A 25,820-nucleotide genomic window follows, 5' to 3' on the forward strand; every position below is an offset into this window, starting at 1 on the left:
CAGGCGATGTCTTCTGGCTCAGTACCTCATGCTAGAGGGCATCACCCTCTGGAACGCTGGCTGGTCTTTGTCACCTCTTTCCTTGAAACTAGCCCATGAAAGGTAGGAGTGTCTGCTGTCTAGGAGTGGTCATCATGGGGACCCAGGGGGGAACACACTTATTCCTCACGTACCCCGTCTTTTAAGGTTGCAATTCTAGTTGGGGATGCCTCATAGGACCTCCCTAGAGATCTTCCTAGCAAAATCGGGGGATCACAGATCTTGCACCCCAAATGCACTGTCCAATTCTGGTCAAGTGTGGTCAGTCTCAACATTTGGTCCTCTTTCAGGGTCCTCTCTCCAGAGGACTGTTTCTTCACCATATCCATCTTTAACCACAAGTCCATGTGTTTCTTCCAAGCAGGCAAGAGCAGGGGAATAACAGGAGATGACTCCACTAAAGCTGCGTCAACTCCCCCATCTGAGTGAACGGTCAGGGATTACTGATGGCTTCTCAGATCATTAAGGCATGGCCACTTCCCTGGACATGAATTATGGTCCATTGCCTTTTCACTTACAGAAGTCACACGTCTCATTCTCACACTTCCTCAAGGCCTGTTATAGTTTTCTGCCCTCAGTAAGAAACTTCAGAACTGTCACCCTATGTCTTACGGGGGCACTGTGCTAAAGGTCATGGTGCTCTAACAAATCTCCAAAAGAAAGGTTTCAGAGTAACAGCCGTGTTAGTCTGTATTCGCAAAAAGAAAAGGTAGTCTCTAAGGTGCTACAAGTACTCCTTTTCTTTCTCCAAAAGAAAGTTACTCAGAGCTGCTTTTAAAAGCATTAACACACATGTATTAGAAATGTGCCTTACAATGGGCAAAACCAAACTGGAAATGCCACTCTTCACAAATGGTGATATTCACCTCTGTGCAGAGCAGAGAGCCAGCACAGAGCCTACATACCACTTAAGTTTCATTTTGATGGCTTAAATAGCACTTTAGTTGTGAACAGGCCTTGGGCTAGACCTCTGGACAGGAGGGAATTTTACCCATAACACTCTAGCAATAGCTGATAGAGCAAATTTCTCAAGGACTTTAGACCAAATGTGGCATACAGAAATATGATAATCCCACAGACTTAAAACAACCAAGTCCACCTACCACTCTCATATAAATAACTGATTCAGGACAAAGGAAGTGGAAACTAGATGTTTGTGGCGAGTTGCTAAGAGCAACAAGGTACCCAGTACTTATATCCACACTTAATTAGGAGTGAAACTGTAGACATGAAACCTCAACATGTGGTATTCACATGTGGGCTCAAAAATACTGTCAAAGACAGTTTTCTTATGGTTAAAATGTGGAGGATATGATCGGGGGAAAGTCTTGGACACGTCTGATAGACAACACCAGCTGTTTGCATAATGACACACACTGTATTCCACCAACCAAAATATGTGCTGGTTCAGGGCTGTTAATGCAGATGCCAACTTTTGGCCTTGCAACCTAAGCAAGGGTAAACTATTGCAAAGAGGTCCCAAGCTGTCTCTTGAATATACCGATTGAGTAATTAAACCCAAACAAGAAGAAATCTGAAATTCAGATGTTGATGTCAAAACTAATAGGGAACAGGATGTAGCTATAATGTGAATACTGTGTTCCAAATTCTGCTGTCAGTTACAACACTGTAAATCCAAGGTAACTGTAATGAAGATATACACTGGTTTAAATGAATGCAGAATTTGGTTCTTTGGATTTTAAAATAAACACGCATCTCATTAGTCCTTCAAATGTAAATACCGAAAAAAATTTCTCCAGGAAGACAAAGGGCAAAACTGGTCCTTATTCTAATTTCACTGACTTCAGTGAAGCTACACCAGAGATGAGTTTGGCCCAAACCGTAAAAATACAGGCTTCAGTGAAATCAACAGGAGTTTAGCCATTGACTTAAATGGAGCCAGGATTTCATCCCAAGACTTCAAATGTACTTAGTGAAAGGAACTTCTTCTCCTGGCCTGGAAATGAAAAACGTTAAACATACGAACAGTGAATGGACCTCTAGTGAACACCCACTTTAACTGTATCAGACACAATTAAAAGTACAAATATGTGGACACACTCTTTGAAACTTTATCTGACCATTTCTTCGTGACTAATATTTCTGGAATACCGTAGTCAGTTGGAGTAGCTCTCTGCAAACAAAACCAGAGACATCTGCAAATCGGATTGAAAATCTTTTTTTTTTTTTTTTTTTTTTTAAAGAAATGATTAAAAAGTTGAAGAAACATTTCCATATGGAAGAATCCTACCCCAACAGGTCACCACAAAGATACTTCAAACACAATAAAACAGGAAGTGCTAAAAGTAGCCTAGCAGCTCACAAAGCCCACACAACCTTTTCAACAGGAAAAAAAAAATGTCACCCTGGGTAGTTTTGAACAGTTCAGAAAAACCATTTGGCAGCGTAATGTATCTTTAATCTGCTCAATTTGCTTATTATAGAACAGGGTTAGAGGAATTTTGGAGCAGTGGCCAAAAATACTACAATGACATCTTCCCCTCAGAAAGTAAACTTACTTAAAGTGAATTAGCTTCTTCAACTTCAATATTTCAAAGCTGAAAGTACCTCCACCCCCCAACCCCCAAAAAGCTGCTCTTGTCCACCAACAAAGGTTTAACTGTTCGAATCCAGCACTAAAGAACCACTTGTCCAAATCACACCATGGAACATATTCAGCACTGCACGGAGGCTTGTTCCATTTTGTTTCTTTTAGAAGCAGTTCCTGTAATGCTTGCAGAGCTAGGTAAATAACAAACAGAAAGCAAAGCTTTTTATGTCTTTCATTGTACATCAAGAGGGAAAACTACACTGAGGCACCAGGGAGATAAAACATACAGGTATTCCTCGCCTTTAATCCTTCTGCATACAAAGCCTGGCGTCTTGTGGGAAGCTAGAACAAAGAAGGGAGCCACTAAGTGGCCCAGGTAGCATTGTCAGTGTACTGCTGGAGAGAAAACCACAGCAATGTTGACACCCCCAGGGGCAGAACATACAGGCTTGTAAAAAGGAGAATTTCTGATAGGAGGGCAGGGAGGTATTTGGAACCATCACAGACAAAGCTCTTAGCTAGAAACAAACTGAATTCTGGGTCTGTATCTTGTCAATTTACTAAACTGCTTCTAAGGTTTGAAAACTCTTAGTACACAAGTTAATAGCCTAGGGATACTATATATAACACACAAAAAGTTAGCTTTGAAGACACGGTATCTCTCTCTCTCTCTCTCTCTATGGTAGTAACAGATAGGAATATTGAATAATGCTGGCCTCACTTAATGATGCTGCTAATTTTCTCAGCACCACGGCTTTAGATATTTGGCCGTTTAAACACGAGAACTTACAAAGACAGTAAGTCAAGTTTCAAGGTTACCTGCTATTAGAAAAGCGAGCCAGTATGTCACTGATTTCAAAGGGCTGGTGCCTTAGGAAGATACAGAATGGAACTTGTTGGAAAGCCTGTATTTCTCCTCCTGGCTGCTAGTACTACGGAGATGCTGGAGGAGGCCGACAAAGATAATATTAGGGAAATATAAAGAAATCAAGGCTGTCTGCTCTCGATAGTCAATATCCATGAGTTAAAGACAGAGAGGTGCAAAAAGCTTAATGGTATTTGTAGTTGAAATTAAAACTTTAAAAGAAACTTATAGTGAACAGTAATGTATGCAATGACATCTGGGACTGTAATCAGCAAACTGCTTTTAAGAGCTGCCAAAGAAAACAGCCAAATAACAAATCCACTTTACAGATCATCAATCTGGTCGGGCATTTGCCAAGGTAAATAGTACAAGGCTGAAGTTTGCTTTGCAAACCAGTGAGCTGGGAGTTTAGCAAGGCCTGTTTCCAGGACAGCAATGCCGGGGCAGGACCCATGTAGGTTTAACACACACAAAGTTCAACAGCGCAACGTTTAAAGGCAGGGACTTAGGGTGTGTGGAAAGAGATGAAAAATAACTCACATTAAAGAAAACGCCTCAGGTTATGTTAACTCATTTTATGATAACCATTAAAACTGTTATAATTCAAATACAAATGCTCAGATAATGCAACATTTATTATAATACCGCGGTTAGTTAGCAGCTGGGGCAGCATTTCACGACAATTCTAAACATAGGACTCTGAGAAAAATTAGTAGGAAACGAACCTTCTTTTATTTTCAAATGAGATAAAATCTGGCTCCAACTACCATATTTTACATTTTAGGGAAGAGGATATAAAACATCAAACGGTTGAATTTTTTTTCATTATGAATGCAAGAAAGATAATTTATGGCGGCTGCAAAACATTTATTTGAGAAATAAGGCCTCTGAGTTCTGCATGCAATTTATAGGACTGTAAAAGAAAGAAGTGAAACCAATGAAGCCATAAGATGTGCATTTATGAATAATAATTTTAAATGCATTTTGTTAAAACAATTCCAACATTGGAGATCATTCCTCCGTTGGTTAGGAAGGGCTTAAAATGCAATCCCACATTGTTGAAAATTGTATGTGGGGCTGCATATGATGCTCAGGAGGAAGAGATGGGGGCCCACAGACAGACAAAACTGCCCTGAACTGCACGTCAAGAACGGTACAGAATAGACGCATGAAGGATAGTATTTTTATTTTTCAACCACGTAAAAGACAACTGTGTATTCACAGAGATAATTAGCCTCAGCACTTCTCGCAGGTATGAAAATTAGTAATTTTACTGCAGTCATACAACTGTGTTGTAACAGTGACACAGAAAAGTCACCAGCTGTGCCGTATTGCACATGGCTTCTTGATCTCACCACCTCACTGTTAGTCAGAAAGGAACCGTCACCCTTCTTGCAAAATAAAATAACAATAATAATTGTAAATAAATACTTTGATGATAAATATAAGCAACGTATAATGAATTTGTTCCAATATTTACTGCAAGAAGGACAATCACCATAGCTGGGAAGCGTTATTGGTACACAGGAACGGACAGTGGAAGTGAGTGTGAGATAATGCAGTAGTTTAGCCCTTTTGCACCTTCATGTTGTCACATGCCCAGGAGAACACTATAAAATGGTGCTTACTATCACTCCACTAATCAGGTCTTTTGAGACTGAGCAAGTGATAAGTCTTTCTGTGATCAAAACTCCTTTGCCATTGGATCGCTTCCAACAACACTCAACCACAAGTAATAGTTCAATGCGGCAGTTGACACTGGTATGGACCCTAGTTATTTTACCATTGACACTTGTTTCTTAGCTATGAACTGTACCTCACTTTGATAGCTCCCTACATGTTTTCAGCTAATCGAATCATGATGAAGCATGGGAATAATTAGAACTGTAGTTTTAAATAACTAAGTGAATTCCACAGGCATGCACAATTCTGCTGCTGAGTCTTTCATGCTGATCAAGAGGGGTAGTATTTTAAATAGCATATTCCCACAGGATGTGTGTACTGTGGGGGTCAAGCACCCACCGGGTGTTTCTGACTTGTCAACCTAAAATGTCTCAATTGTCTCAGCTCGAGAGAGCATTTTTCACTGTCTGTTGTGTATCAATGTTGCTGTGCACCCTTTGAATCTGCTGCCTCCTGCACTAGAGAAGGCTGCATTTCAGTGATGGTTGAAGCGATCCTGGTATATAACCGTACCTTGCAAGGTTTGTCTTGTGCATAGTCTGTATATTTGAGAGGACTAGCAACTATATTGGAGAGGACTGAAACTTAAGGGAAGTTAGTTCAAAATTAGAAAACAGTGGGCCCAAGCTTCTCCTAGTGAGGCTACAGATTTCATTTGTCTGGACATTTTCTATTTGTGGTATGTATTCTTTTATACCTAGGACTCTCTATTTTACTGAAAAAAAAAAGCATCTTGTACCATAATGCAAACAGAACCAGCTACCCTAAACAATGACCTTCCCGATGCTTGGCAAAATCAGTGACCTGCCCTGTGAGGAACTGCCACTGGCTAAAAACACTGATGAAAAGGATGTGTAACTCCTCACCACTATCCATAATGGAAGCATAACTGCAGTTCTCACTGGAGGTCAGGACACACACAAAAACAAGCCTACACGTGTACTAGATTACAACAAACACATGCTTGAGCTGACAGATCAAATATTGGAATCATATGATGGCACATGGAAAAGTAGAGTTCGCTAAGGAAACATGTAACTGAGAGTCCACATGTTCAATTAGCAAGGTACAAAGCTTTTGTTGTATACCAAAAACAGCAAATAAAAGTCTGTTATCATTTTTGGACATCCAAATGTGTTTAATTTCCAGCTTCCTATCTGAATGCGCGGACCTGCTTGAAGTTGAAAGAGAGAAAAGTATGGCAATGACTGAAGGGTATAATGACATAAAAATGCTTCCTCCTAAACCAAAGAAGAATATGCTCTCTCTCCTGCCTGAAACAGGAGAGCCTGCATGCTTACTGTCTGTGCTGTACCTTCGCAGGGTTCGCCGCATGGATCAGATCTTAATAGTGAGACTGATTAATGAACAATTCTCCACACTTATATCATCATAGAGACTGCCTTCCTTCCATTCCCAATTGGACTGACCACCTTGCCTCCCACTAGTGACCACATAACATCCCTACAGCAGTTACTTAACTGGAAACCAGGAGTAGATCTACTTCCATAGGACCAGCCAGCTTACTGCAGTTCACGGAGAAATGTCTCTTTCTGGATGGGGGTGCTTTGAAATAAGCCACTCTTCCACAGAATCCTAAGGAAACATTGTACTGTCCACCTGAAGGCAGCAGCATGGGGAAAGGACAATGCTAACTCATGAAAGTAAACAACAACTATCTGGCTGGCTGGAGAGGATGCAACTGGGAAAGCACCAGTCTAAGTCCAATAAATTACTCAGACAGCTCTATAAAGGCAGCAGACAAAACCAGGATGGCTTCATATACTATAGATTTTTTTCATTGTTTGTTTTTAACATATTTCAAGCAAGATAAAGTCCACATGGGCTCTCTCTGTCTGACATACTGTGTGAGGCAGAAGCGTGTTCATTTTTACAAATGTTTGGAGAGAGAGGGACAAAACTATACATGTCCAAGACTGCAATTCTGACTCTTTAGAAAACACACCCATTTGGCAGAGTTGCACTTTTGGGCTTATTATGGGGCTCACCAACATAATATCTGAGTATACACCTCACCACCAACAATGGATTTATCCTCAAAGCATGCCTGTGAGGTAGCAGTGTTATCTCTTTACAAATGAAAAAACTGAAACACATGGAGGTTAAGTTACACACCCCAAATCACCCAAGAAGCTTGCGGCTGAGCTAGGATTAAAACCTACATCTCCTGCAGCCTCACCCAGTTCCTTAACCACAAGACTGTTCTTCTAGGGCATCATTTAGCTTTTCTGAAGTTATGTTTGTATCTATGTACTGTCATCTTTGTTCCAATTATGAAATGTACATTTGGCTCACAGGCCTCAAATTGCTGTATAATGGTTGAAGATTCAAATATAATGTTACTCCTGGTACTTTAGGAAAGGTTTCGTCATGTTGATTCCAGCATCTCACAGTTTATTTTTCTGCTGCTGGGAGAGTATGTGCTGTATTATAGGTATTTATAAGACGCCTGTCACCTTGGTATCTGAGCACTGATATGATCTAAATAGTATAACCAAAGGTTTAAAAGGAGTCTAGATGCATTTCACGTGATTACATATTTGGATTTGTTTATGCTCTGAGGTGAATTCTGTCATAATATGAATAGATACCAACAAAACCTTATTAAGTAGGAAAACTCCAGAGTGTGCTTAAGTTAACCATTAGATGCCTATGGTAACCCCAAGGAAATGCATGTTTTGTGTTTTGAAATGCAATATCATAAGTTCTCAAATCATAAAATCCCTGCAGGACAGGAGATTGCTGCAAACAGCTTTAGCACGGAAGAGGTTAACCAAACAAGAAACGACACTAATAATCATCATATATAAACAAACACCTCTTACTGAGACAATCTTATTTACATTGGTCGAATAATTACTACTAAAAGAAATCCAAGTGACAAAGTAACTCACATTGATAGATACCTTAGGGGTCTATTCTAGTCAATGATTTTAAAGAACAGGCTTGGGCATGTGGCTAAACAATTTTTAAAAGAAGTCAGCCAGGAAGCAAAGCGTTTGTTTTTTCACTATTTTTATGGCTCCCAATAAGGAAAAGGAGCAGGGGGGAATTTATGAAAATGAGACAACTTCTCCACCTGATTCTTACATCAAAAATTAATTCTATAAGGATGCAGGAGACATCTCTTTATTTCAAATTTAGGGATATGGTCAGATTAAAAATATATTTTTTTAAATCATGAGTCACTTTCAGTTATTAAAAAATCAAATATACTTTTTACAATTTGCTCTTCATTTTTAGTAGTTCATTCACAGTTTGGACAATTAAAATAGACTAATCAGTTTCACTAGTGTTTCTAGTCTGATTCATTTCCTCAAACTGTAGTACAAAGCTGCAATGTTCGGGCTCCACACATTCCAGGGGAGTGTTTCCATCCAGCAAATAAGCTTGTTTTCACTGAATTCATTTTAAGTGAGAGACAGGAAAAATTTCATGAAGTGTTACAATACTGTTTTCTAGTTCTTTAGACTAAAAAAATCTAAAAACTGGTCATCTCTAACCTAAGAATGTCTCTTTAATTTAATTCTAAGGAACATGAACTGCAGATATTCAGGAAATGAGCCCAATGTAATGACCCTGACTGGAAATATTCCTGTGTTCCAGCACTGAAGAACATGATGATAATACCTTTGTCCCATAATCCTGTCTTTGTGACTGCTGGGGAGGGAATAGCACCATATATTATTATATTTCTCTAAATAAAAGTTTTTTAAAATGAAAAATGCAAAACACCCTAAAGTGTTTAATAAGCATATTATTTATGCATTTCATATACAAGGCTTGGTAAGATAGAATCACTTGGCTTTGTCTTGCAGACCTTTTGATTTCGCGCAAACTGTTTGTGCAGTGACACTCTACAATGAAGAAAGACAACATTGGGTGCATATATTGGAAAGTAAGAAACAAGATATGGAAGGTTCGAATGGATATCTGCACACTTCAAGGGCATTTGGAAGCATGAGACTGCAGGCTTGTGAAATGCAGGTATCTAGCGCAACTGCACTTCTAGAAACATGTGGTTGATTTTTTAGTTATGTTTTTGTACTAATTAGTGAACAAGCCCTGCTTTGTGAAGTTATAACAAATACCCCAGGAAAATTATTCTTGGGGGACCCCATGACCTTAATCTTGCCTTCCTCCCCACAGATCCACTCCCGTCTCTTCATCTTCCCTACTCTCTCTCTGCTTAAGACAAGGCACAGCAACATCAAATGGAACACCAATCAATCTATCAAGCAGCAGACCTCACAGTTGCTTCTCCATAGCCTCTCTGTTGAGACTGCCAACTAGAATGCCAATTACTGCGAATTGTAATGTCGCCCCCTGTCCACAAAGGACTGGACTGGGACACCAACTACAGTTTCTACAGGCCAGCAGATGGTAACAACTTCCATCATCACTTTGGCCATCACCAGTCCCTTGGCCTTCTGTGCTCTAACTAGTATCTTCATTAAAGGCGTTCTGTAACTGAAAAAATAGAAGACATCTAGGAGTGCTTAATAATAAATTAATACAAGCATCCAACAATGTCCATTTTCATATCAGAATTCCACTGTCTTCCTGGTTTTGGCGAGACAGAACTGCTTTTCTGTGCTTTGCAGTCCTTTTGGTCTCATCCAAACACTGTCACATGGTTGCATCAATACGTAGGATATTTAGTACAAAGACATGCTGTCCAAATAATATGAGACTTTATAGACAATGTCCTCAACATTATGGTCGACATGCTAGCATCTAAACTGCTCCTGTGATACCATGGTGTGTTGTCCTGCTGCTAAAAAAGAAAAGAAAGAAAATGAAAATATCTATCAAATCTTAACTTCTAGATAAGCAATGATTAATGGACTTTGAATGCACATATGATTTTTTGTTTCTGTTTAAAAAGTTTTTCCTCTTTCAGCTTTTGCTTACCTATGAAGGAACACCAGAAATAAAGGCAACATCTTATATTCAACATAGTAGAAAAGTGAACATCTAGTTCAGGAAACTGCTAATGGAATACAACTATTAAAACTATGTTGTATTTATATACTACCGTTAATCCAAAGAATGTGAAGTGAGTACAGGCATCCTCCTTTGCACAGATAGTGAAAGTAAGGCAGAGAGGTTGGTGCCTTGCCTCAGGCCAACCAACGAGTGGAAGAGAAGACTGAGGAGCCCCCATCATGTGCTGTAGCCACTAGAAAAGATCATGCTGCCTCCCCACTGAGCAACAAACACCGATCTATGGGAAGGCTTCCTTACAGGCTTGTTATCAAGCATTTCAATTACAGTAGCTTTCAAAATACATTTTAAAAATGATATTTGCACCCATTTGTTTCTGAGGACAATTCAATCTTAGAGATGGCTTGATCATATGTGGAACAGAGCTCAGTTTTTTCATCTAACATGTACTACATGCAGTTCTAAGATTCCATGTTTCTGCAAATGTTCACTTAATTATTTTTAAACTGATCAGCCATAAGATTCATTCAGTCACAACAATAGGGGAAAAGCACAGTCAACAGACTGAATGCAGTCAGATAAAGAGCCTTCCTGGGCTCATTAAATACTAGGTCAGACATTCACCAGGCACCATGCTCTTTAAAGATCAGTCTGTTTACTTCATAGCCATCGTTACTAATATTCAAGTGATATTTAAAATAAATAGGTTAGCAATGCATTTGATCTCATTGCTATATAGAGTGAAATCCTGGTAGACTAAATTTCTGGATGCAGTGAACTATTCCTGTTTTCCCTGACATCTTGATGCATTCCATTATATTGCAGAGATGCTATAAGCCAGTGGTTTTCAAACTTTTTTTCTGGCAACCCAGTTGAAGAAAACTATTGATGCCCATGACCCAACGGAGCTGGGGATGAGGGGTTTGGGGTGGGTGGGTGGCTCAGGGCTTGGGCAAGGGGTTGGGGTGCGGGCTAACCTCGGGCGGCTCCCGGTCCGCGGTACAGTGGGGGTGCTAAGGCAGTCTTCCTGCCTGTCGTGGAACCGTGGATCGCACTGCGCCCCAGAAGCGGCCAGCAGCAGGTCCGGCTCCTAGGCGGAGGTGCGCAAGTGGCTCTATGTGGTTCTCACCTGCAGGCACCCCCTCCCCCCGCTCCTATTGGCCAGGAACCAGCCAATGGGAGTGCAGAGCCAGTGCTCAGGGCAGGGGCAGCACGCAGAGCCCCATGCCCCCCCCAGGAGCCGGACCTGCTGCTGGCCATTTCCGGGGTGCAGCACGGTGTCAGAACAGATAGGAACTAACGGCCCAGTCGGTGGTACTGACAGGAGCTGCCGCGACCCAGTGACTTCCATTCTGCAACCCAGTACTGGGTCGCAACCCGCAGTTTGAAAACCACTGCTATAAGCAGTGACTGGACCTGAACCCCTGTTGTGAATGGAGAATCACCATCCGTGTAACTATGATTCAGATTCAGCAAAGCACTTAAGCAAGTGGTTAACTTGAAGCACATGCTTAAATCCATTCCTATTCAGCAAAGAATGCTAACATGCTTCATACTCCGCTGAATTAGGGCCAGTGGTCCAGATCCTCAGCTGATGTAAACGGACATAGCTCCATTGACTTCACTGGAGCTAAGTTGATCTGTGCCAGCTGAGGATCTGGCCCAATATTTCTAATAACTTGCTTTTCACCATTTTACTTTCTTGCTGCCTAACATGAATGGGAAAAAGTCATAAAAGGATCTGAACATATTATTTGCAAAATGAAACATGGATCCCTAGGGTTTATTTTTTGATACTACAGATACAAATCAGTGGATTCTTTTCAATGGAAGGTTTCACTTAGGGCGAGTTGAAGTATTTTGGAACATTCAACAGTTTGACCAAAAATGGAAATAAAGTCCTGGACCTTTTTATTTTGCAGAATTTTTGTTCTATTTTTCACCCAGTTCTAGTATCATTGCACAATGCAAGTGGCTTGGCTCTTTCTTTCCAATTTAAAATTAAAGGTAAGAAGTCGTTCTCATCTTGTTACAGTAAGAAATGTATCATGTTGTCAGTGAGACGTCGAGGTTCTAATAGGTAAATACCAGTGACCACGTAAAGAGATTACAAGGCATTCTTTAACAGGGCTGACACTAGAGTGTTTTAAGCTGTCATCAAAGCATTTCACTGTTTTAAAAGCATGTGTGTCTGAGGGCTGACTTCAGTGCTGGGGATAGGAACTGGACTGGCAACCCTCAAGTACGAAGGTTTCTACCCATAACACAGGTTCGAGTAGGAAGCAGCAATTCATGGTTCCTCTACACTGCCCTGCCAATGAGCCCCAAACCAGAGATGGGGGCTTTCCCTCTATGGCTCCCTGTTGTTTTGTTCCACAGTACAAACACAACTCAGCCAATGGGAATGTGATGTTTGAAGGCATCTTGGCATACATTGCTATTCGTATACTACAGCAGTCCTGCTACCAGGGCCTAATGAGGCATGAATCGGGTCCCTTACATCCCCAGCTGAAAAGAGCCCTTAATTCCACCCTTCAGCCTGTATCCTATACAAATAAAAAAGGTGTAAGATAAAAATATAGAAGAACAAATCAATAATATATTTTAAATAAAAAAAGCATATCTATGTTTCTTCTCCTCCTGAAAGAGATGTAATGGTGTTATGGTTAAGGCACAAGACTGGGAGCCAGGAGATTGGGGTTCTCTTCCTGGCTCTGCTGCAGACTTGCTGCTTGACTTTGGGCAAGAAACTTAACCTCTGTGGGCCTTGATTTTCCTGAAGCCACACAAGGTATGTTTGCAATGGAGCTGAAGATGTAATTTCCAGCTCAGGTAGATATGGCTGTGCTTGCTCTGAAAATATAAGTGTAGCCGCAGCGGATGGGCTAGTCACCCCAAGTACAATTCTGTCTGAATTGAAGGTATATACTTGGGCAGCTAGCTCCTTCCCCCTGCTTGCATCACCACAGCTCTTGTTAACGTGCATGTTTACCCGAACTGGAAATGACACCTCCAGCTCCAGTGTAGACATAGACACAGCAAGTTAGTGGCCGAGCCAGGAGTAGAACCCAGGAGTGAATGAATCACTACTCCCAACCGTAAGTCATTAGGTCACACTGACACTGCTGAAGGGCTCTCGTCTTTGTCGCCTTGTGTCTGCCCTTTCTTTGTGCATCAAAGGGAACGCTGAATATTTATTTAATTTGTGTTGTTTTTTCTAACTCTTTTAGTTTGTACCACGAAGCCTCTTACACTCTTTATTCTGGATCTACAGTACATGGCCACTAAATCCTTCTCATAATCCAAAATAAAAGCTTTTAGCCTAGCATTTGGTGACGCTAGTCAGGTGTTTCCGTATTTATTGGTGTAACATTATTTTTAAGGGATAGACATAACTCTCATTGAAAGACTCCCATTGACTTCAGTGGGATATGAATACAACCCTAAATGAAAAACAAATATTGAGATACTGAAGGGAGCCTGAACTTGTAGCTAATGCATCTTTGAACAAGGCCAAATTCTGCCTCACTCCCATTGACATCAATGTCTCTGAGACAGAATCTGGTCTGTAAGAGCATTGTTGGCATTTCACTAATTCTCATGTGACATAGCAGGAACCTTTCCTACTTCACAACGTATGTATCTTTGACACACTTTGCATAAAGAATGTAGCATGAAGAGGAATTAAAGTTACGGGGCATTAAATCTTGCACTTTTCTGCTTTCTATAAGCTTTCATTAGTGCTGGGTAAGCCTAGGACTCACGTTGCGTTATCCAGAGGGAAGAAAAAATCCACAGGGCCCACAAGATATAAGTTCTAAGTAAGCTACTCCTTAACATTTTCAAACAAACATGCATCAATTTTTTTAATTCAGAAAGGCTGTTTAGTAAAGGAGAACCTGAGATTTAAATGATGGGTCTAGTTTAAAGAAATAGCTTCTGTGAAAAGGGGGGAAATTCAACCATATACATGTGACTGGCTTGGATTTTGGTGTATAAAATTCTCTTGATTACAATATCTACACAAATGAACATCATAATTAAACAGCTAGATGAAAATATAACTAAATATAAACACAACATCAATTACTGAGAACTAAATAATCCCCCTGAAGCCACCACTTCTAGCAAGCGATCCCCAGTGCCAAGAGCCTTGCGATAAGATAAGCAAACTCCAGTTCTGTTGGACCAAAAAGGCAGGTGAGTCATACAGTTCAGGGGCTTTCACCAAGGATGCTCTGTCCTTAGACATACTAATATAGGCTCTGATCCTGAAAAGACCAGTGAATTGGACTATTTTTGTGCATAATGTTAAGTACATATGAAAATCAGGGTCCTACATCAGTGAAAGCTCAGGAGGGAGCATGAAGACAGAGATGGTGTCATAAATATAAAGGGAAGGGTAAACCCCTTTGAAATCCCTCCTGGCCAGGGGAAAGCTCCTCTCACCTGTAAAGGGTTAAGAAGCTAAAGGTAACCTCGCTGGCACCTGACCAAAATGACCAATGAGGAATCATAGAATCATAGAAGACAGGATATTTTCAAAAGCTGGGAAGAGGGAGAAAAACAAAGGGTCTGTGTCTGTCTATATGCTGGGTCTTTGCCGGGGACAGACCAGGAATGGAGTCTTAGAACTTTTATGACAGGTTTCAGAGGAACAGCCGTGTTAGTCTGTATTCGCAAAAAGAAAAGGAGGACTTGTGGCACCTTAGAGACTAACCAGTTTATTTGAGCATGAGCTTTCGTGAGCTACAGCTCACTTCATCGGATGCATACCGTGGATGCAGTTTCCACGGTATGCATCCGATGAAGTGAGCTGTAGCTCACGAAAGCTCATGCTCAAATAAACTGGTTAGTCTCTAAGGTGCCACAAGTCCTCCTTTTCTTTTTTTTTAGAACTTTTAGTAAGTAATCTAGCTAGGTATGTGTTAGATTATGATTTCTTTAAATGGCTGAGAAAAGAATTGTGCTGAATAGAATAACTATTTCTGTCTGTGTATCTTTTTTGTAACTTAAGGGGTTGCCTAGAGGGGTTCTCTATGTTTTTGAATCTAATTACCCTGTAAGATATCTACCATTCTGATTTTACAGGGGGGATTTCTTTATTTCTATTTACTTCTATTTTTTATTAAAAGCCTTCTTGTAAAAAACTGAATGCTTTTTCATTGTTCTCAGATCCAAGGGTTCGGGTCTGTGGTCACCTATGCAAATTGGTGAGGCTTTTTATCCAACATTTCCCAGGAAAGGGGGGGGTGCAAGTGTTGGGAGGATTGTTCATTGTTCTTAAGATCCAAGGGGCTGGGTCTGTAGTCACCTAGGCAAATTGGTGAGGCTTTTTACCAAACCTTGTCCAGGAAGTGGGGTGCAAGGTTTTGGGAAGTATTTTGGGGGGAAGGACGCATCCAAACAGCTCTTCCCCAGTAACCAGTATTAGTTTGGTGGTGGTAGCGGCCAGTCCAAGGACAACGGGTGGAATATTTTGTACCTTGGGGAAGTTTTGACCTAAGTTGGTAAAGATAAGCTTAGGAGGTTTTTCATGCAGGTCCCCACATCTGTACCCTAGAGTTCAGAGTGGGGGAGGAACCTTGACAGATGGTCTCCTAGATATTCTGGTTCTACAGCACTTTACAGATCAAAAACAATACCATGAATTGCACCAGAAATGAGCTGGAAATCACTGCAGTCTGTGAAGCACAGATGTAATAGGGTCCATGGGAGAACAACATCGGATAACTAATGGGAAGCCCTCATACTGCACTAGCTGAAATAGAGGTCTTAACAGTATTACACTATGGAGGTGACTACATTGTGGATAACATTATAGGTGATTTACTTACTTGTGCACCATTGCTTACCACATTGTGATTTCTAATGCCACAGTAGGTCTTTCCGTTCCTATAATCCACGAAAGTTAAAAACAATCTAGCTACCGCTCCCCCTCCCCCCCAGATCAAAACCCAAGACTTTTAATGGACCTAAATGGAAAAGAAGCACAACAAACTTTTTAATGTACCACACCTGCCTACTGGGAAGGTTATTGAAATTCATCAGTGGGCTAAAATGTTACTGTCTCTGTTCAATCCTTGAGCTTCAATGTATGATAGCATTAGCACAAAACTCTGACAATATCCTTCCAAAGCCACTGAATGACTTTTTTTTTTATTAGTTTTCTTTCTGCACCTTACTGTGCTTGAGAAGTCCACTGAAATCTGGGATTCAGATAGAGATTTTAGACTCAGGTGAGCATGGACACAAAAGCCAAAGTGACCTAAAATGTAAATACCTGTCATGAGAGCCATCTGTTGGGAAACTGTATAAACATGGCCTCACTTCTCTTTCTCACTCAACATGAGATATTTTTATGATAACTGTTGTGTATGAAATATACAATCTATAGGTATGTTTCCTGAAAGTGTTATTAAGATCACCAGAGTGAGCAACCAGCATTAGATACCAGTGCCACTTATAGAAGTCGGGTGAGATAATACCTTTTACTGGACTAACTTCTGTTGGTGAAAGAGTCAAGCTTTCGAACTGAAGAAGTGCTCTGTGTAAGCACAAAAGCATGTCTCTTTCACCAACAGAAACTGGTCCAATAAAAGATACTATCTCATCCACTTTCTCTCTCTCCTATCCTGGGACCAACACAGCTACAACACTGCAAACACTAAAACAAGCCCACATACTCTATCTATCACTTATATCACTGCTTTGACATCTTGTAAGTTACATTAAATATCCGCTACCTGACGGGTCCAAAACAACATACTTAAGGTTTAGATTTTTCATGGGTATATGGAGTTTCTCACATCCAGGTCAGGAGTTTAAATCCAGCCCAGATTGGTAAAGATGGAAAGTCATTAACATCTAATGGCCATTCAATGGTTTATGAAGAATGAGCTGGTGACCTCGGTCCAGTTCCTAGTGAAAGTATCAAAAATACCAACCCCCAACATCCCCAAACATAAACCCCATTATCACAACTGGGACTAATTGGCTCTTTTGTTGGTGGTCTCAGAAAAGAGACTAAGAACTGAATATGAACAAGGATTGAAGTCCATCCTCTCATCTCTAAGAGGTGGTTTCTCCTGGTCAAGGCTGAGGTAGAATGGACCACTTTGAGTACCGTGCCTGTTTCCTGGATAAATTGGTTAGTCTCTAAGGTGCCACTAGTACTCTTCTTCTTTTTGTGGATAAGGAGAGAAATTCTGTTTGCAGTACTGTCAATCAGACACCCTTTCATGAGTCCCAAATTCACTTACTTAAAAAAAAAATGCTACTCAAATCATCTGACATTTATTATACTTAAGAAACATAAAATAGAAAAGAGACAACCCCTCACTTTGCTTTCATTGCCAATATTCTGAAGTTTTTAGGCTTTTCGCTAACGATAATGCCTCACTGGCTCCACTCCACTTTTTGAGATATTGCAGGAAACTCACAGAGAAATTATAATGTGGATCACAGCTGTGCAGTTTAAAGCTGCACAAGCCTCTAATTTAAAGGGTTTAAGATAGACTAAACATTACCTTGACACACTGAAAAGTTGCAAACACTTTCCTCTTTCTTAAGAATATGTTCTACATTAGCACAACTAACATGGGGATAGGAATGTGCCTATTTAAAAAGGAATTGGATGTTCACTTCTATATAAAAATCAATATCACCAAAGTAATCCTATTGCTCTGGGTATTAAACTGCTTTCTTATGGCCTGCTCTGTTTCAAATTTTAGGCTGGCACTCACTAAAAGGAAAAACGGAGGTACTGTATCTTTAAGATGTGTCCATATATCAATGCTCCATGCTGTGGTGGCTTTTCTGCCTGCTGCTCAAATTTGTCCAATTAGACACAGCCCCACAGGGTGGAATTTAGTGTGAAATGTGTCTGCTGATGTTCGAGAATTAACTAACACAGACATGCTGCTTAAAAGCCTGTAAGTGACAGGCAAAGAAACGCCTTCCCAGGACAAAAGCAGGAGGCCTCTCTATTTAAAACCCTGGATCAGCCATTTAAGGGATTCCCATTCTCAGCTAGGTAAAGTGTGTTAGCCACTGCTGCACTTCGCACCTCAAGCTGTGCTGTCTCACACCACTGACCCCTCAATGGCGACATAATTCTCAAGAAGAAGCCAGGATTATCTGTCTAAGAGTCTTACATGTGTCATGTAAGGTCAGGTGCCAACTGCAATGTAAATTAGTAGTTAAGAGTATTGGTAGCTAGACAGATGCTGGGAGCCTCAATTAGAAAGAAAAGTCAGATTATAAGTAATTAAGAGACACACACACACACAAATATGCTTCTGAGGCTGAATACCTAAACTGCCTCCAATGTATATTTTGCTAAACTGCACATTCCACAGCACTTCCAGATCCTGGCTGAAACACCTCGAGACTCCAGAGTAGTTCTCCGTGGAGACAAAAATCTCCAGCGTGCCGGTGTCAAAAATGCCAGCAGGAGAATTATGGGAGCAGGATGCTTTTATTAGGCAGAGCTCACAATGAGTTGTAATTTTTCCTTGCAAATGCAAAAAAATGGGGAATTTTTTTATGTTTAGCCATAAATAGATCTAATTGCTTTTCAAATAATAGTATAACTTAATTGCTTCCCTTTAAATATTACTAAAGAGGAAGAATGCCAGCTGAGCACTTCTTGGAGGAGCTTTCTATTAATTATATAATGTACATCATTACACATTATACTACACACTTACAGAGTGACTTCCACCCAAGGACCTCAAACTGCTTTATAGACATTAATTAATCCTGGCAATCTCTGGTGTGATATGCAAGTATTTTTATTATTAGTCCCATTTTACAGATGGGCAAACAGGTGCAGAGAAGTTAAATGACTTGCCCTAGGATATAGATTGAGACGGTTGAAGATCCAGGAAGAGAAATCAGGAGTCCTGATTCCCTGCTATAATGATTAATTCACACTCTTGCCCTTATAAGAACCTTATTTTATGTAAACATATTTACATTCATTTCTTAGAGCCCTATTCTGCAAGCACTGATCAGGCATAGACAGTGATTCAGGAAAACATTCCTATTCAGAAAAAGAAAAGGAGGACTTGTGGCACCTTAGAGACTAACCAATTTATTTGAGCATGAGCTTTCGTGGCATTTAAGCATTTGCTTAAGTTGAAGTCAGTGGGGACCTAAGCACAGGCGAGGCTGAAGCACGTGCTTAAGTGCTTTCTTGTGTATGGATAGACTTAAGCACATGTTTAAGTGCATTCCTGAATTGGGGCCACAAAGTCTACTTTTGTGAGAAACCAATGGGTTTATTCATGGCAGTAAATGCTAAGACCTAGGGTAGTGTTAGCAGGGTGTGGTCTGTACATTTTAACCAATATTAAAACACATGGAAAGCTAGACACTTTGATTACTTATTGAAGAGGTCCAGGTTTGAAGAAGCCACTCAATATTTTTAAATTTTTAAATTTATTTCTATTTAAACTAAAAGACTGTAATGGAATCACAAGGCTCATGCAAGACTACAGCAGCAACTGCAGAATGGTTAGAAAACACTTAAGTAAACAGGCAATTCAATGCCGTGGGTAAGCACTCTAAAATCCTAGTGAAAATTCTTTTTAAATAGTCCCATGTTTCAATTTTTTTTTTTTTTTGCTTTCAAATTATGAAAGTCAGCAGGGCTTAAATATTTAAGTTCACTTCTTGCAAAATTTCATTCTTAACTGCAAGTCATTCTGTATTTTCACAAGCACAAATAATATAGGAGATTGGCAAACTTCCGATATTTTTAAATGGCAGCTGATCTCTGAAATGTGTTTTTATTTATCACTTGTATTACAATGACACTTCAAGTCCTCACCCAGGAAGAGGTCCCCATTGTGTCAAGCACTGTACAGACATACATTTATAAAATTATTTCTAGGCTGAGACCGCACACACCAAACTTTCAATCCAGAGCAAATGGTTATGAACAAATAAGGCCTATAAAAGAATAGGAAGCTTGAACAGGAAATACTGATTTCCCCCACTGCCACTGCAGCAGTACAAACACACCGCCTGAAGGGAGAAAAAGGGAATTATGTAAAATGGTTTGTTAGAGTGAAAGGATAACTGGATTCTTCTTAAAAAAAAAAAAAGAACTCTTATGGTGAAAAGCTGGTACCCTAACAACAGTTATATGACCTTCCCACCAGAAGCAAAGACCCTGAACAGTAACAGTGAGCCAAAGAATGTCTAAAAGACAGAAGCATTAATCATCTAGATGAATGTAAGTATCTCTGGATTTTTACTTTTTTGGTATTCAGTGCTGGAAAGGAAATTTCTCTCCCTGAGCTAACGCTCCAGGATGTTTACACATCGGTGTTACTGCTCATTCCAGGAGTTAACAGGTTTACCAATTGTGGGGGAACAAGACGGCAACAGGAAAAGCTGTTGGGGAGAATGACTATATGACCCAGGGAAGGGCAGCTGTTATTAACTGTAGCTGCACTGTGAAAACAAGGCCCTTTTGGTGATCATCTGTAATAGGGCTAATTGGAGACCATGTCTTGTGCTCACAAGTATTACCATAGGACACAGAGCACAACAAACTTCTTTTGAAATGAAGGTCACAAGCTACATGCACTATCATCCGATGACGACTGAACCTGTCTCACTCAACAGCTAAGAGCTGAGAATGGGTGATGGAAACAGTGGAAACTAATTTCAAGAATCAAATTTTACAAGGATTTCTTTATATTTTTGTCACCCTTTTGTCCTTTCAGAAGCTGTGTGGATAGTTATGGCAGGGCTGACTATGTTATCTTATCTACTAAATCCGCCTAGATCTGTAGATGATGTCTTAGGGGGTGAAAAAGATTAATAAGGAATCACTCCAATGGCTTTAGGACAGCTAAGAATCTTAACCCATTTAACCTCCCCTAAAACACACAATCAGATCAGAGGAAGTTGTAGGAAACTCATTTCAAAGACTCTAGGCGACACTTTTTAGGTCAGATTTACAAAGCTCATTAGAATGAAGGTCTGTTACTTTAGATTTTAATACTAAGACATACTGATGGCTAAGAGAAGAAACCCTCTTGCCCCATTTAGGAAACATACAATACAAAGAATGCAAATTTTAAAAAGAAATTTAATCTTAATGCATGTGTTCTGCCACCAAATCTGAGTAAAATCTTCCTAGCTTATGTTCTTACAGAAAACAGAGAAAATACATCAAAAAGGGACTACAAATGATTATTTATATTTATCCTTTTTCATATTTATAGCACTTATAGCTTGAAATAGCATGCTCCACACATAGGCAATATGATTCTTTTCAAATTATAATTGATCTGGAAGAGAAGGTATCATTTAGACATATGTGATATTGATTTTTTTCAGCCCTGTCAGTTTCATAAGATTCTCTGCTTTTCCCAAATGTGAGAGGGTGTTTGGGGACTGGGGCTATAGGAAGGACACTCATGGTATCATTAAAACGGACACCAATTGCCATGCACTATTTTGTGTGTGTGACTATGTGAAGGGGAAGTGAGGTATGGTCACAAAGATGTTTTTTAAAAAAATCCTTTTTATTCTTTGTACAGAGTAACCCCAAAATGGGATCTTCTTTGTGAGAAGATAGGGCCTTTTAAGTTTAGAAATTAGAAAAGGAAAAATCAGAAATACAATAAATTGTGTCATTTTACAGTCTGATATAATTGTATATAGCCACTATGAGTTTGATCTAAAGTAGATGCTATATTGAACTTGAAAAAAAAATGAAGAAATTACTTCATTTAACGTCAAAATGCCATCAAGCCATCAAAATTTTGTGGTTAATCAGGGAAAAAACTCTCTTGCAGCTAGATGGTTTGACAAACTTTTATTTTAATCTTGTGATATCTTCTAATAACAAAAGGCCTCTATGATATATCAAACAAATTTATAAATGTATGATCAATACATTTGACATGTTATTTAATTATGGTTCTTAGTGACAGAGACAATATGAAAAACTAGTGTCAACATTCTGACAGTGGAATAAGTAAATAGATGCAATTATTCCTTATACTGATCCCAGCTGAATTGTAATGTATCAGGCCAGACTGCAGACCAGAGTTCTAAGGTTTCCTTAATATGATAGAGGTTGATGTAGGGGGTGTCATGTATCCAATATTTTGCTGTTTTATTAGAATAAAAAGCTCTCTGGGGATTTCAAGTTCAAATGGTCAGAAGGCTCCTCTTGTATTCCTATTGTTCTTAATGCAAGGATAAGCACTGAAATATGTTTAGAAAAATATTGTGATGGCTGAAAAAACCCCAACACACTTGCCTCTATGGGTCTGAACCAAAACCATAGATTGAATAAAACCCTGAACTTTGGGGTTTTTCAAAATTTAAACCTGGCTATGATTTTTGCAAGATTTTTGCTCCTATGTTTATTCTGAATCCCTATATTTGAACTCTTCTGACTTCTGGGGTGTGTAGAATCTACTCAGAGTTCTGTTCCAATCTGAACGTCTGCAGCTTAAGTCCATTCTTTATTATGGAAGCAGAATTTCCATTTTTTCTTTAGTAAAGAAACTACTCACAGAGGTGGGTTAGACAGAACGTAGCCAGCACATTTGTGGCTATTATCGTACAGAGAAGAAAGAATGCACTATCTGTTTTTGGCCAAAAGAAATCATAGTTAACATTTAACATTATGGAACTAACTTCAAAGGAAAGCCAGCTGGATTCAAATAATGGGAGATGAAACTGCTAACACCAGCGCAAACTTGCAGGTGGTCATATTTGGCTGGAAATAGTACATCCGTAGAAGATGACCCTACTATAAAGCAATGCTTGACATAATGCTGCTGTTACAGTGAAGAAGTGGAATGTTTATGGCAAACTACACAATTTGCTAAACATACATAGAACATACCTCCCCCAGTGTTGCTAAATGTACCAAATGTATCCTTATGCTGCAATTTCAGTAGAATATGCTAACACAGAAAATGGCGTGGGAGATCAAGGGCAAAGTAGATAAAACTATCACCAGTTCCAAGAATATAATTCTTAAAGAACTGCAGTATATGTTTCCTTGTTTTAATAGTGAGTGACCTGCAAAATGCAGTAAGGAAAACTACTACTGAAATACACAGAACTTACAGACGTCATATTTATCATTTCAGTTTGTTCTCAGCTCCTCAGTAAAAAACGCACACAAGCGCGTTTCTGAAGGAAAAAGTCTCAAATAAAAATGTTCTCTCACCCAACTTCATACTAGATTTGACCTAAAAATTCAATAACTTTCCTAGCTAGGGTCTGAAGTAGATAGCAGGCCACTTGGCTGGCCAGAGTGTAACTTACTCAGTTTCTGTTTCTGAAACATTGCACAAATCCTTTTCAAGTGAAAGTCTCTTATGTATCACTTTCAGTTAGATACATTTTATGAAGCAGACCAAATATAGCTTAGTCAATTACTCAGATTCCCATGTCTTTTAATTAGGCACATGTAAAATGATTATACATATTATTACTAATAGGAGCATTGAAATTGAAAATAACAGTGGGAGACTATAGAAATTCTTTACAAAAGTGGATTTTACTAGTTTCTTTCTTTATTGTTTATAAAAGGGTGATATCTCTGGAGCATGTTTTGGGCCTGATTTGGGAACTAATGGAAGTTGTAAGCATTCAACACCTCAGAAAATGAGGTCAACTGTAATTGAGAGTTCCTGATCTGAATGTTCCCAAAGTCTGGACATGTTTTGATCTAAGGATTTGGTGCAGTCCAATATAGATAAAGGATCAGCTGTGAAGCAAATATTGCACTGCTCCCAAATAAGTTCAGGGGCGTTTGTAGCCAGGATTTTTGGAGCTTCACTAATAGATGCATATAAGATAAAAACTTCAAATTAGCTAGTTGACAGGTATCAAACAAATTAACTCCTCATTCACAACTCACTGCATCTCTCCAGGTTCTTATGTGGTGCTTATCATCACAGTATCTAAGTGCCACAGGCAAAAACCTGAATACATAAATTGGACTGGCAAGGTGACTTTAGGATCAACAGACCCCAGCTTCATCACATCCAAAGGGCAAGTGATTTTGAAGGATACCCCACCAGGAGCACCCAGCCTCTACTGCCCTTGGATTTAAGTAGCAGAACAGGATAGAAGCCAGTCTCAACTTCTGGAATGTTAGAACAATAAGCTTTACAATTTAACATACCGTTTAAATGATTGCATTCTGAAAAGCTAAAAAGGAGTGGGTGCCATATTCTTCCCCACAGGATACAAATAACTTCTAGTGACATAGCGTATGCTGGGAGGAGATAGGAACCAGTTTACTACAACACTTCTGAATACTTTTTGAATTGCATGGTTATTTATTGTTTTGTTATTGGATTCCTTTGTGTCAGCAACCATTATCAGAATCCAACTAGAACCCACCACTTCAGCTGGTAGAAGCAGCTCCTACATTCAGCACACTTGGGACCTGCAAACTCAGTACTGAAGTGGTTTAAATTCTTGGCTTGAATCACAGCTCCCTGAGAACAGTAAACTGTATGCAAGTAACTCCCAGAACCAGAACAGCTCTCTGTTCCTGGATAATACAGAATTATGAGGCCAGAAAGTACCTACAGTGTTGGGAGATAAAGACAGTGTATGCCTAGACTGAGGGAATTTAAGAAGGGAATAAAGATATGAACTTTTTGTAAAATTCATGTTTGTACTTAATCCTGTGCGCTGAATGAATAAAAGATTTTTCCAGGTGTCTAATATACACAATGTTTTGGGTTTGCTTTTTTCCCCCCCAGTACAAAATGATATAACCTTAGCAGTTAAGAAGATGATGCTTGTTTTAACAAATTAAGTTGGATTAATTTAGAGTATTGAAAGTGATCAGGGGTCTTTGGGTTAAAGAATTTGCATTTAAGTTTCTGCCTTGATGAAAGTAGCTTGCCATTCTGAATTATTCTGTAACCCAGAATGTGAAAGGGTTACCTGAACCTTCTGCCACCTGCCCTACCACTTAAAACTGGTTGGAAGGACATCTACAACAGCTGTCACAGGATTAAAGAACAGCAACATTCAAACAGGCAGATCCAGGAGGTCAGGAAGATACAAACAACAGTGACACGTGTCATGTATCATTGTCTGTTCTGATTGGGTTTTTTTTCTCCCCTGGCTAAGAAAATGGCAGAGCCGTATCCAGTAGAGTCCACTTAAAGGACTAGCGGTTAAATGCATAAAACTATTAAATGCATGAGAATCCTCTGTGCCAAATGGCAAAATATAATGAAAGTCTAAACTGTTAATTGAATAAACCTCTTAAGTACAGAGAATTGGTTTGCACCAATGCAGTGTGTTTAACTGTTTACCACTGTATGTGTAACATTTTATTAAAACCAATTTGAGTGATATGGACTATTTTAAAATATGTTTAAAACGTGCCTTTGGCCTGACATATTATGCACTAATAGCTCAATTAACTTTTGCATCACTCAAAACCAGCTCTATGATTATTGCAGCATGGCCCTCTCCTCTGAATACCTTTAAATAAATTTTTTAAAAAAACATGACAAAATAGCGTTATGGGCCTGATGTAAAACAAAAGCAACTAAATTCAAAGTTAAGGCAACTGTTCCATCTTTAATTTACTCTGCGGTCCCAATGTCAAAGGTGTCTCAGAACAGGAATTTTCTTTATCCCATAGGCTGATGTTCAGAAACAAAGGAGTGAGTTAAAGATGCACGTGGTTTTGTT

General features: G+C 39.5%; 1 protein-coding gene across 13 annotated transcripts in view; it reads right to left on the reverse strand.

Moving 5' to 3' along the window:
• The window catches only part of BCAS3 (BCAS3 microtubule associated cell migration factor), a 510,082-nt gene that overhangs the window by 51,685 nt on the left and 432,577 nt on the right, over positions 1-25,820 (reverse strand). The window lies entirely within an intron of this gene.

The sequence above is a fragment of the Caretta caretta genome, chromosome 17 (genome assembly GCF_965140235.1).
Source record: "Caretta caretta isolate rCarCar2 chromosome 17, rCarCar1.hap1, whole genome shotgun sequence".
NCBI classification, from domain to species: Eukaryota; Metazoa; Chordata; order Testudines; family Cheloniidae; genus Caretta; species Caretta caretta.